Genomic DNA, 13,204 nt, shown 5'->3' on the forward strand with positions numbered 1-13,204 from the left:
ATGTCCTGCCCCGTCTGTGATGTAAACAGACAAACTGCCCCAATGGCCAGTACCTACCCCAGTGTCCCAATACCAAGAGTTTGATCAAGACCAACCACCAGTGTGCCAATGCTTCCTTGATGGGCCTGCTTGCCTATCCGGTGCAAACCATACAAAAGTATCAAACCACGACCACCTGAGACTCACTGAAGGGCTGAAGGATACAGGCAAGTCCCCTATTCTCAATAAACCGTGCCAGCCAGCGGTCAAAGCCAGAAATGAATTCAGTTAATCCGCCTCACTTTCAGACATTACTTAAGTACTATTTGGAAAATTGCCGGCCATGCCCTGTGGATATTAGTTGTGTCACAACAAAGATTGAGGAGATATGATGCTTTCTTCTAAGAGAAGGGACCACACAAACCATCAGTGGTAAACACTGGGTCCAGATTCACGAACATTTTGAATCATGGTGGTGCCACTTTTTTGGTGCTGCCACGATGCAAAACATTAGTTGGTATTTACTAAGCCATGCAAAGGCCGACTTGGTTACCATGCATTGCTTGGTAAACGAAATGTAACACAATGCAGCCCTTTGTGCTGTCTTGCGTTACTCTGCATCTAGGAGGCATTCCATGGATGGAGTATGGGCGTTCCGATGCATCCACCCATGGAATTTAGTGCATTCCCATATTGAATAAAGGTAGCAAACTGGGAATGGATCAAAATGCAACACCTTTCCTCGTGAGGCTTAATGAGGAGAAATATGTTTATTTCTCCTTGTTGCTTCCTCTTTCTATGTGTGAAGCATTCTGTATCACAAATAGAAGGAGGAAGGAATAGTTTCTTACCTGCAATCCTAGTTCTCTCTCAGGGTAATCTCCACTGAAATTATAAGCACTGAATAGTCCCGCCCATGTGCGGGGATCCCGGAGCACTTTCTCAAACTATATCTTCTTAAGTGTACATGTTCACCTAATTTCAGGAAGGCGAAGCCTAGGACATCATTTTGTTAAAAACATTTTGCATCCTATAAAGAAGGCAATTCTGGCCAATTAGTTAAGTTTGTATTTAAAAAAGGTCAAATATTATTAGTAGAATAAGAAGAATTTCCAGTAGCTGAGTATTTTTTTCTTATAAATATCCTTCATAAACATTTTTTGAAGGAAATGGAAAAGGATCACTGCCCTCCTGCGCTCCATCATGCCCAGCAGGTGACAGTTACCTCAGTTCTTTTTTCAGAGTTTAGGAGAGTACAACAAATTACAACAGAATGTGTATTAACCCCTTCGGGGCTGATGACGAGCTGGGCTCGTCATGGCGTAGCCTCCTCGCACGCTCATGACGAGCCCAGCTCGTCATGAGCCCCACCCTCGGGGGAAGCGCCAGCGCTCCCCCCGAGTCAGCCCGATTTTTTTAGTTTCTGCGGGGATGGCAGGGGAAGACCTTCCCCTGCCTCCCCCCGCCCTCCCCGCCCGCGTCATCAATGACGTCAGCGCGCGAGGCGCGCTGACGTCACCGGAGGCTCCTTTTGTTTACCGACGCGCAGGGAAGCCATTTGCTTCCTGCGCGTCGGATGGGAAAGAGGTTTGTTTTGCGGCTGGGGCGGGGGAGATTGCATTTTCACTTCTAACGAGGGAAAGGAAAGGCTTTTCCTTTCCCTCGAGGGCACTTTAGAGGTTTCTTGCTGCACGATCGTGCGATCGTGCAGCAGGAATGTTAGGGATTTTTTTTTTTTTTTCATGGATGATCAATTTCGTAGTTCGGGGAGCGGCCCCTTGGGGAAGGGTCGCTCCCCTTGTTGGGGGAACATTATCTATGAAGTCTTCTCTTTGCTGCAATGTTGTTGAAAGGCCGTTTTTTCTACAAAAATGCCGATGGGGGTCATTTATAAAGTAAAATAATAGTGCTCATTGTAATGAAGGATGCAAGTGCCTCTGTCCTTCATTACTTATACTGATGTGTGTTTCTGAAGTGGCTAAAAAACACACCTGTGCTGCCTAGGCAAAGCTCACTAGTGTTTTTGGCCTGATGAATGTTTTTTTTTTTGTGTGCTGCTTTTCAAACACATGCTTTGTCTCCAGTGACCATGTGTGTGTTACTATGCCATGTGCGAAGGGGTCCCTTGAGTGAGCTGTCCATCATAGTGGGAAGCTCACAAATGTTTTTGGGCTGTTGATTGTTACCTGAATTTGTGCTGCAACTCTAGCGCCATCTTTGTCTCCATTGACCATGGGTGCGTTACTATGCAACTGCACAAATGTGCGCAGGGGTCCCTTGAGTGGGCTGTCCATCATAGTGGGAAGCTCACAAATTTTTTTGTGTTGATGATTGTTTTCCTGAGTTTGTGCCGCAACTCGAGCGCCATCTTTGTCTCCAGTGTCCATGTGTGCGTTACTATGCAATTGCACAGATGTGCGCAGGGGTCCCTTGTGTGAGCTGTCCATCATAGTGTTTGGGGTATGCACGAAACATGTCGACGATAGGAGTTGATAGGTACATCTGGACACATTACGTTTAGGGCAGCCTATCTTTCCACCCCGTTTATTACCACCTAGAGGCAAGAATAAAGTTTATTGTAAACCTACTGGGCAGGTATTTCACACATCACATAGTCCACTCCTCAAATACACATGCACCACACATAGTCTAATAAAGTGCTCCTACGTAACTTTCGCAAGTCGCAGCACGCCCCAGCCCGTAGAGGACTGGGATGGCCCCAATGATGAAGCATGTCACCGTGGGGCAACCCTGGTGAGTGAGGGGACACCTAAAAGAGGAGCATTTCTCCCCTTTTTTGTACACAATACCATATTTTCACAATCGACCCCAGTGTGTGTTGGTTGTTATCTGAATAAACTAGCAACGCTCTTAGGTATCTGGAAGCAGAGACCATTTGTTCATCATAGTGGGAAGTTCACAAATGTTTTTGGGCTGATGATTGCTTTCCTGAGTTTGTGCTGCAACTCGAGCCCCATCTTTGTCTCCAGTGTCCATGTGTGCGTTACTATGCAATTGCACAGATGTGCGCAGGGGTCCCTTGTGTGAGCTGTGAATCATAGTGGGAAGGTCACAAATGTTTTTGGGCTGATGAATGTTTTTCTGAATTTGTGCTGCAACTCGAGCGCTTGCTTTGTCTCCAGTGTCCGTGTGTGTTACTATGCCATCGCACCAATGTGTGCACAGGTCCCTTGAGTGAGCTGTCCATCATAGTGGGTAAATTTAGGAAAGATGGTGCACTCCGCTAGTTGGTGGGCGTTGCCAATAGGGGATCTTCTGTGTGAGTTCACATGCCTCTTATGTGTATAAATGGTCAGAGACTGTTGAGAGCAGCAGATGGGGAGAAAGAAGCTCCTGGTCATAGGAACTGTTTTAGGATTGCGCTTGTGAAAATCAAGGATGCAAGTGCCTCTGTCCAGCATCGCAGTTAACCACAGTAATTCTGTTGTCCCCCTCCCCATGAGAATCCCTGATGATGTCAGCGCGCACAGCACGCGCCAACATCTTCAGGGATTCCCAGGCGGTCGGGAAGCCATTTGCTTCCTGCGCCTGGAGGTGTTAGGTTGGTTTTGAGATATTTGGGGGGGTTTGCAAAGAGGCTTCAGGGGAGAGGTAAGTGATTTTCCTCTCTTCTGATGTCTCTTTGCAGGGCATTTCTGGCTCACGGTCGCGCACAGCATTGCGATTGTGCGGTGGAAATGCCCTCACTAGCACCAGGGATTTTATTTTAGATTGTAGGAAGTGACCCATTGTGCAAGGGTCGCTTTCAGGTGGGTCGGATTTTAAATTTAGATGTTCTGGCCCCCCCCCCCCGGTGGGCAAATCAACCCGTACTTTTGTCCGTTTTGCCCTTTTTGATGGCCCATCTGTGTGGATGTGATTTTGGGGGTACATTTGTGTATTGTTTATTCATTTGTTATGTTGTTTGTGAAATGTAGTATTAAATTATTTTTTTTCTTCTTTGTTTTTGATCCAGGCTTTTGCTGTTTGTATTGGTGTAGGTTGTGGTTCGGTTAATGCTGGTTTTGCAGCTTGTGTAGTTGCATGTGCTTGGTAAGTAAATGTTTTTTGTACTATTTTTCCTAGATAAATGTGTTGTTATGAAAAGTGAAGTTATTGCTGTTTGTGTGGCTTTGTGTTTCTTGATTGTTAACTTTTTTTTTGTATTGCTGCTTGATGTGTACTTTGTCTAATCTATACTTGTTTTTTTTTCTTTCCAGTGGGATTTCCTTTCTTTTTGCTGTGTTTCAGCAGAGTAGGTGCTGGTGAGTCTTCTTATATTTGGTTAGATTTGAATTGTTTTTGAGTGTATTGATTTTTGTGTGAAGACTCTACCTTGTTTACTTCTTCCTTTGCACAGTGTAGGTTGTTGTTCACTTGTGTGTGTAGTCTTCTTGATTTGTAAGGATAATGGCTGCTCGCAGGATTACTGCTAAGCAGGTTGTTAGTTTGCTTTTTGAGTCTTCCTCTGACCATGGTCCAGACACTGACTCCGATTCGGAGCTTGAGTTAGGTGCAGAAGATTCAGGCAGTGAGTTTTCTCTTCGCATGGTATCATCGGATGATGATTCTTCTTCTAGTGCTGATGAAGTGCCTGTGGTAGAGAGGGACATTGATGTGCCGGTAGAGAGGGAAGAGCCATGTGAGCGGCAGCCTAGGTCCTCAAGGTTTCCCTTTTTTTCTCGTCAGGAACAGGCAAGTGTGGTAAAGGCTGCGCCCAAAAGGTTTCACATTGCTGTGGTGCGCCAAAGGTTATCTGGTGCTGCTAGTCTTCCTGTTGTTGAGCAGCATGAGGCATCTGGTGCTGCTAGTCTTTCTGTTGTTGTTGAGCAGCAAGTGGCATCTGGGGATGCGAGTTCTTCTGTTGATGTTGAGATGCAAGAGGCAGCTGGGGATGTGAGTTCGTCTGTTGGTGAAGAGATGCAAAATGTATCTGGGGATGCTAGTATTCCTGTTGGTGTAGTGAGGCAAGAGGCATCTGGGGATGCTAGTGTTCCCGTTGATGTAGTGCAGCAAGAGGCATCTGGCCTGCAGGCTAGGGTGGCTTCTTCTCCTCATGTTAGTGATGACGTCTGGGTTGCCCCTGGCATGGTGCAGCCGGAATTGCCAGACTTCACTGGTGTTCCAGGGTGTAGAGTGGATACTGACAATTTTTTGCCAATTCAATATTTTCAATTGTTTTTTGACGATGAGTTTTTGCAGGAGATTGTGGAGCAAACTAATTTGTATGCAGAGCAGTATTTGAGGGACCACAGTGCCAGCCTTAAGCCCCATTCCAGAGCTACCCATTGGTCTCCCACATATGTTGAAGAGATGAAGAAGTTTTTGGGATTAACTTTTTTGATGGGCTTGCTAAGGAAGCCATCAATGTCTTCTTATTGGTCCACTAGTCCCTTGATGGCAACATCTATATTTCCAGCACTTATGACTCGTGATCGATATATGCTTCTTCTTCGCATGATGCATTTTGTTGATAATGATTTAGCGTTGCCACGCGATCACCCTGATTGTGACCGTCTTTTTAAGATTCGGCCTGTCCTTGATCACTTTGTTGATCGTTTTCCTGAGATGTTTGCACCTGGAAGAGAAATAGCTGTGGACGAGTCTTTGGTGTTGTTCAAGGGCCGCTTGGTTTTTAGGCAATACATTCCTAGTAAGAGGGCACGCTATGGCATCAAACTGTATATGCTGTGTGACAGTGAGACTGGATATGTTTATAATTTCAGGGTGTACACCGGTAAGGATTCCAGCATTAACACTTCTGCTTGTCCGTCCACTTTTGGAGTGACTGAGAAAATTGTGTGGGAACTAGGTAGACGATTATTTAACAAAGGCCACCATTTATATGTAGATAACTTCTATACTAGTGTGCGTTTGTTCAAGGAGTTGGCCAAAGTGGGCACTGTTGCATGTGGCACGATGCGCAGTAACCGGAAAGGTTTTCCAATAGAACTTGTTTGCAAAAGGCTTGTGCGGGGACAGTCTACTGCATTGCGATGTGGGAAGCTTCTAGCTGTGAAGTTTTCAGACAGGAGAGATGTTTACATGCTGACTACTATCCATGACGAAAGCACTGAAGCTCTGCCAGTTCGGGGTGAGACTGCTGAAGTGCGTAAACCTGTGTGCATTTTAGACTATAATAGGCACATGGGTGGTGTTGACAGAGTAGATCAGAGGTTGGAACCTTATGCTGCTCTTCGAAAGGCTTACGTTTGGTACAAGAAGTTGGCTATCCATCTTTTCCACTTGGCATCCTTTAATGCTTTTGTTGTTTTCCAGAAATCTTGTCCTGAGTCAAAGATGCCTTTTGTTAAGTTTCAGGAGACTATAATAGGCAGCCTTGTACTAGTGGAACAGGCAAGTGTGCCAAGATTTGGAGTGGTGGAGGAAGTGGCTAGACTGAAAGATCGCCACTTTCCAGAATACATTCCTCCCACAACTGCAAAAGACAAACCCACTAAAAGATGTAGAGTCTGTTGGCGAAGAGAAGTGCGGAGGGAGTCTCGTATGCACTGTCCTGACTGTCCTTCAAATCCTGGATTGTGTGTGCCAGCTTGTTTTAAATCGTACCACACACAAAAGAAGTTTTGGGAGTTTCATTGAGCTTGTAAGTGTACTGTCTGGTTTGTTTTCTGTAATATTTTTTTGTTTGCTTTTAGGTTTGCATTAGTGCAAAGCATTTAGGTTTTGAATTTGTGTTAGCAGATTTGTAGGTTTCTACATTTGATTTGTGGTATTTCTTTAAAAAATTCTAATTTTGATGGTGGTGTGTGCAGGATTGTGCTTGGATTGTTGGTGTGCGTGGACAGGCGCTTGGCTGGTGGTGTGCGTGGTCTGGTGCTTGGCTGGAATAGTGCATGGATTGGAGTTGTGCTGGGGGGGTTAGTGGATTTTTGCTTGGCTGGCGGAGTGTATGGTTAGGTGCTTGGCTGGCGGTGTGAGTGGAGTGGTGCTTGGCTGGCGGTGTGTGTGGAGTGGTGCTTGGCTGGCGGCGTGTGTGGAGTGGTGCTTGGATGGTGTTGTGTTTGTGGAGTGGCGCTTGGCTGGTGGTGTGCGTGGAGTGATGCTTGGCTGGTGGTGTGTGTGGAGTGGTAGTTGGCTGTCGGTGTGCGCTGAGTGGTGTTTGGCTGGCAGTGTGCATGGTCTGGTGCTTGGATGGTGGTGTGGGTGGACTGGCGCTCGGCAGGCGGTGTGTGAGTAGTTACTTTCTGTTGGTCACTACACACACTGCTAGTTGAGTGACACTCCACACAGTCCATCATTTTGTGTAGTTGCAGTGTCAGAAATGTGGGCGTGTGAAAGTGATGGGCCCTTGAATGGCGCTGTTTGCTGGTGTGAGTGTTGAAATGTGATGGGTCCGCGGCTGGCGGTGTGAATGTTTTGTATGTGTCACGCGTACGAAAGGTGTATGAATGGCCTGTAAAGAGGTTGGTGCCTTGACGTGGCTTTACAGCTCACGAGCTGCGAGTCAGTGGTTCAGTTTATCATACTTTCAATTATACGCAGTGTATTTCATTTTTGATGAAATTACTTGCGTATCCAATTGTATGTACTGAATCATCACTCACCCTCGTGCCAAATCCAACCAGTATGTGTGTGTGCTTGCGGATTAGATGGGTGTGCAGTAATAATTGTTTTTTTTCTAATTTCTGCAGTAGGGTGTACCTTGCCCCTTATTGTGATTGTTGTTATGTGTTGCTTTTCCATTCGGATGGTGTCAATGGTCTGGTTTGTATCAGGTATGAAAGGTGCGTGAATGGCCTGTAAAACGGTTGGTGCCTTGTCGTGGCTTTACAGCTCACGAGTTGCGAGTCACTGGTTCAGTTTTTATGCATTTATTTATTGACAGAGCATTTCATTTTTTTGAAATATCTTGTTAATAAAATTTTATGTACTGAACCATCACTCGCCCTCGTGCCAAATCCAACCTGTATGTGTGTGTCTTTGAGGAATAGATAGCCGTGCTTGAATGTTTGACTTTTGAGTAACTCTGTTAAGGTGTGGTATCCTTTTACTTGGGAGAACAAGGGGAGCGCAGGGTGGTAGGACTTTTTTGCCGGCACGGCGATCCCACGCCAAAATGTTTGGAAAAGTGCTATTTTTACCTATTTTTAAGGTTTGCAAGGAGTTCTGGGTAGGAAAACATTGGTGGACCCACACATGCCATACCTCCCTGGACTCTCCCGGGTGTCTAGTTTTCAGAACTGTTTGGGTTTGCTACTTTCCAAAGAATACCACCCATCCCGGGCCAAAAACTCAGGTGCCTCCCCCCCAAAAAATCAAAGTTATATTGCTTCAGGGTATTTTATATTCACCACTGTTAGATTTGGACCTTTTCCTGTTGCAGCCACTATGGCTACCCACGCAAGTGAGGTACCGTTTTTATCGGGAGACCTGGGGGAATGCTGGGTGGGAGGTAATTTGTGTGAGCCCAGTGATGCCACGCTTTCCCAGACTACAACGTGTGAAAAAATTGATTTTTTTCTGCTAAAATTGAGGTTTGCAAGGGATTCTGGGTAAAGGAACGTTGGCGGATCCACGCAAGCCATACCTCCTTGGAAGCGCCCGGGTGTCTACTTTTCAGAAATGTGTGGGTTTCGTAGGTTTCCATAGATGGCTGTCTCGCACGGGGCCAGAAACCCAGGTAACCCCTAAGTCCACCAGCTTTTGCAAGAGGGGTTACCTGGGTTTTTGGCCCCGTGCGAGACAGCCATCTAGGGAAACCTACCAATCCCACACATTTCTGAAAAGTAGACAACCGGGGGCTTCCAAGGAGGTATGGCTTGCGTGGATCCTCCAACGTTCCTTTACCCAGAATCCCTTGCAAACCTCATTTTTTGCATGGTAAAAAATCAGTTTTTTCACACGTTTTAGTGTGGGAAAGCGTGGCATCACTGGGCACACACAAATTACCTCCCACCCAGCGTTCCCCAAGGTCTCCCGATAAAAATGGTACCTCACTTGCGTGGGTAGGCATAGCGGCTGCTTTAGGAAAAGGCCCAATTCATACTGTGGAGACAAAAACTTTACCTTTAGCCAAATAATCTTATTTTTTGAGGGGGTCACCTGAGCTTTTGGCCCGGGGCTTGGCAGGCATCTTTGGAAACTACCAAACCCAAACAGTTCTGAGAACTAGACACCCAGGGGAGTCCAGGGTGGTATGGCATGCGTGGGTCCCCCAATGTTTTCCTACCCAGAAACCCCTGCAAACCTGAAATTTTGCTCAAAAAACCCACTTTTCCATACTTTTTTGGGTGGGATCTCGCTGCCGGAACAAATGTCCTACCACCCAGTGTTTCCCTTGTTCTCCCGAGTAAAATGATACCTCACTTGTGTGGGTGGGCCAAAGGCATGTGACTTAGGCTGGGGTGCTTAATTTGTAAAACGTAAATATGAGTAAAAACTACTTTTTTCAAAATTCATTTTTGGCGTATTCTGCTTTGGGGCACCCACACAAGTGAGGTATCCTTTTACTCGGGAGAACAAGGGGAATGCAGGGTGGTATGACTTTTTTGCCGACCCGGCGATCCCACGCCAAAAAGTTTGGAAAAGTGCAATTTTTACCTAATTTTAAGGTTTGCAGAGAGTTCTGGGTAGGAAAACATTGGGGGACCCATGCATGCCATACCTCCCTGGAGTCCCCCGGGTGTCTAGTTTTCAGAACTGTTTGGGTTTGCTACTTTGCAAAGAATACCACCGAGCCCCGGGCCACAAACTCAGATGCCCCCCCCCCAAAATCAAGGTAGTTTTGCAATAAGGTAATGTAAATTCACCACCGTACAATTTGAACCGTTTCCTGTTGCAGCCACTATGTTTACCCACGCAAGTGAGGTACCGTTTTTTTCGGGAGACCTGGGGGCACGCTGGGTGGGTGGAAATTTGTTGATCCACGCAGATTCCAGAACTTTCCACCACAGAAATGTGAGGAAAATGTGTTTTTTTGGTCAAATTTTTATGTTTGCAAGGGATTCTGGGTAACAAAACCTGGGGGTAGGCAGGCGAGTCACCCCATCCTGAATTCCCCTGGGTGTCTAGTTTTCAAAAATGTATAGGTTTGCTAGGTTTCCCTAGGTGCTGGCAGAGCTACGGCGCAAAAACAAAAGGTAGTCTTTTTGTCCGAATCGTGCTAAATTTCACTGGGAAATTGAGGTGCGACCATGCTGCGTTTTGCGCTGTTTCATGTCGCAGCCACTATGCCTACCCACGCAAGTGAGGTACCGTTTTTTTCGGGAGACCTGGGGGCACGCTGGGTGGGTGGAAATTTGTTGATCCACGCAGATTCCAGAACTTTCCACCACAGAAATGTGAGGAAAATGTGTTTTTTTGGTCAAATTTTTATGTTTGCAAGGGATTCTGGGTAACAAAACCTGGGGGTAGGCAGGCGAGTCACCCCATCCTGAATTCCCCTGGGTGTCTAGTTTTCAAAAATGTATAGGTTTGCTAGGTTTCCCTAGGTGCTGGCAGAGCTACGGCGCAAAAACAAAAGGTAGTCTTTTTGTCCGAATCGTGCTAAATTTCACTGGGAAATTGAGGTGCGACCATGCTGCGTTTTGCGCTGTTTCATGTCGCAGCCACTATGCCTACCCACGCAAGTGAGGTACCGTTTTTTTCGGGAGACCTGGGGGCACGCTGGGTGGGTGGAAATTTGTTGATCCACGCAGATTCCAGAACTTTCCACCACAGAAATGTGAGGAAAATGTGTTTTTTTGGTCAAATTTTTATGTTTGCAAGGGATTCTGGGTAACAAAACCTGGGGGTAGGCAGGCGAGTCACCCCATCCTGAATTCCCCTGGGTGTCTAGTTTTCAAAAATGTATAGGTTTGCTAGGTTTCCCTAGGTGCTGGCAGAGCTACGGCGCAAAAACAAAAGGTAGTCTTTTTGTCCGAATCGTGCTAAATTTCACTGGGAAATTGAGGTGCGACCATGCTGCGTTTTGCGCTGTTTCATGTCGCAGCCACTATGCCTACCCACGCAAGTGAGGTACCGTTTTTTTCGGGAGACCTGGAGGCACGCTGGGTGGGTGGAAATTTGTTGATCCACGCAGATTCCAGAACTTTCCACCACAGAAATGTGAGGAAAATGTGTTTTTTTGGTCAAATTTTTATGTTTGCAAGGGATTCTGGGTAACAAAACCTGGGGGTAGGCAGGCGAGTCACCCCATCCTGAATTCCCCTGGGTGTCTAGTTTTCAAAAATGTATAGGTTTGCTAGGTTTCCCTAGGTGCTGGCAGAGCTACGGCGCAAAAACAAAAGGTAGTCTTTTTGTCCGAATCGTGCTAAATTTCACTGGGAAATTGAGGTGCGACTATGCTGCGTTTTGCGCTGTTTCATGTCGCAGCCACTATGCCTACCCACGCAAGTGAGGTACCGTTTTTTTCGGGAGACCTGGGGGCACGCTGGGTGGGTGGAAATTTGTTGATCCACGCAGATTCCAGAACTTTCCACCACAGAAATGTGAGGAAAATGTGTTTTTTTGGTCAAATTTTTATGTTTGCAAGGGATTCTGGGTAACAAAACCTGGGGGTAGGCAGGCGAGTCACCACATCCTGAATTCCCCTGGGTGTCTAGTTTTCAAAAATGTATAGGTTTGCTAGGTTTCCCTAGGTGCTGGCAGAGCTACGGCGCAAAAACAAAAGGTAGTCTTTTTGTCCGAATCGTGCTAAATTTCACTGGGAAATTGAGGTGCGACCATGCTGCGTTTTGCGCTGTTTCATGTCGCAGCCACTATGCCTACCCACGCAAGTGAGGTACCGTTTTTTTCGGGAGACCTGGGGGCACGCTGGGTGGGTGGAAATTTGTTGATCCACGCAGATTCCAGAACTTTCCACCACAGAAATGTGAGGAAAATGTGTTTTTTTGGTCAAATTTTTATGTTTGCAAGGGATTCTGGGTAACAAAACCTGGGGGTAGGCAGGCGAGTCACCCCATCCTGAATTCCCCTGGGTGTCTAGTTTTCAAAAATGTATAGGTTTGGTAGGTTTCCCTAGGTGCTGGCAGAGCTACGGCGCAAAAACAAAAGGTAGTCTTTTTGTCCGAATCGTGCTAAATTTCACTGGGAAATTGAGGTGCGACCATGCTGCGTTTTGCGCTGTTTCATGTCGCAGCCACTATGCCTACCCACGCAAGTGAGGTACCGTTTTTTTCGGGAGACCTGGGGGCACGCTGGGTGGGTGGAAATTTGTTGATCCACGCAGATTCCAGAACTTTCCACCACAGAAATGTGAGGAAAATGTGTTTTTTTGGTCAAATTTTTATGTTTGCAAGGGATTCTGGGTAACAAAACCTGGGGGTAGGCAGGCGAGTCACCCCATCCTGAATTCCCCTGGGTGTCTAGTTTTCAAAAATGTATAGGTTTGCTAGGTTTCCCTAGGTGCTGGCAGAGCTACGGCGCAAAAACAAAAGGTAGTCTTTTTGTCCGAATCGTGCTAAATTTCACTGGGAAATTGAGGTGCGACCATGCTGCGTTTTGCGCTGTTTCATGTCGCAGCCACTATGCCTACCCACGCAAGTGAGGTACCGTTTTTTTCGGGAGACCTGGGGGCACGCTGGGTGGGTGGAAATTTGTTGATCCACGCAGATTCCAGAACTTTCCACCACAGAAATGTGAGGAAAATGTGTTTTTTTGGTCAAATTTTTATGTTTGCAAGGGATTCTGGGTAACAAAACCTGGGGGTAGGCAGGCGAGTCACCCCATCCTGAATTCCCCTGGGTGTCTAGTTTTCAAAAATGTATAGGTTTGCTAGGTTTCCCTAGGTGCTGGCAGAGCTACGGCGCAAAAACAAAAGGTAGTCTTTTTGTCCGAATCGTGCTAAATTTCACTGGGAAATTGAGGTGCGACCATGCTGCGTTTTGCGCTGTTTCATGTCGCAGCCACTATGCCTACCCACGCAAGTGAGGTACCGTTTTTTTCGGGAGACCTGGGGGCACGCTGGGTGGGTGGAAATTTGTTGATCCACGCAGATTCCAGAACTTTCCACCACAGAAATGTGAGGAAAATGTGTTTTTTTGGTCAAATTTTTATGTTTGCAAGGGATTCTGGGTAACAAAACCTGGGGGTAGGCAGGCGAGTCACCCCATCCTGAATTTCCCTGGGTGTCTAGTTTTCAAAAATGTATAGGTTTGCTAGGTTTCCCTAGGTGCTGGCAGAGCTACGGCGCAAAAACAAAAGGTAGTCTTTTTGTCCGAATCGTGCTAAATTTCACTGGGAAATTGAGGTGCAACCATGC

At 46.5% G+C, this 13,204-nt stretch overlaps 1 protein-coding gene across 1 annotated transcript in view; it reads right to left on the minus strand.

Moving 5' to 3' along the window:
• The window catches only part of NOTCH4 (notch receptor 4), a 435,421-nt gene that overhangs the window by 113,744 nt on the left and 308,473 nt on the right, over positions 1 to 13,204 (minus strand). The window lies entirely within an intron of this gene.

The sequence above is a fragment of the Lissotriton helveticus genome, chromosome 5_1 (assembly GCF_964261635.1).
Source record: "Lissotriton helveticus chromosome 5_1, aLisHel1.1, whole genome shotgun sequence".
Taxonomy (NCBI): domain Eukaryota; kingdom Metazoa; phylum Chordata; class Amphibia; order Caudata; family Salamandridae; genus Lissotriton; species Lissotriton helveticus.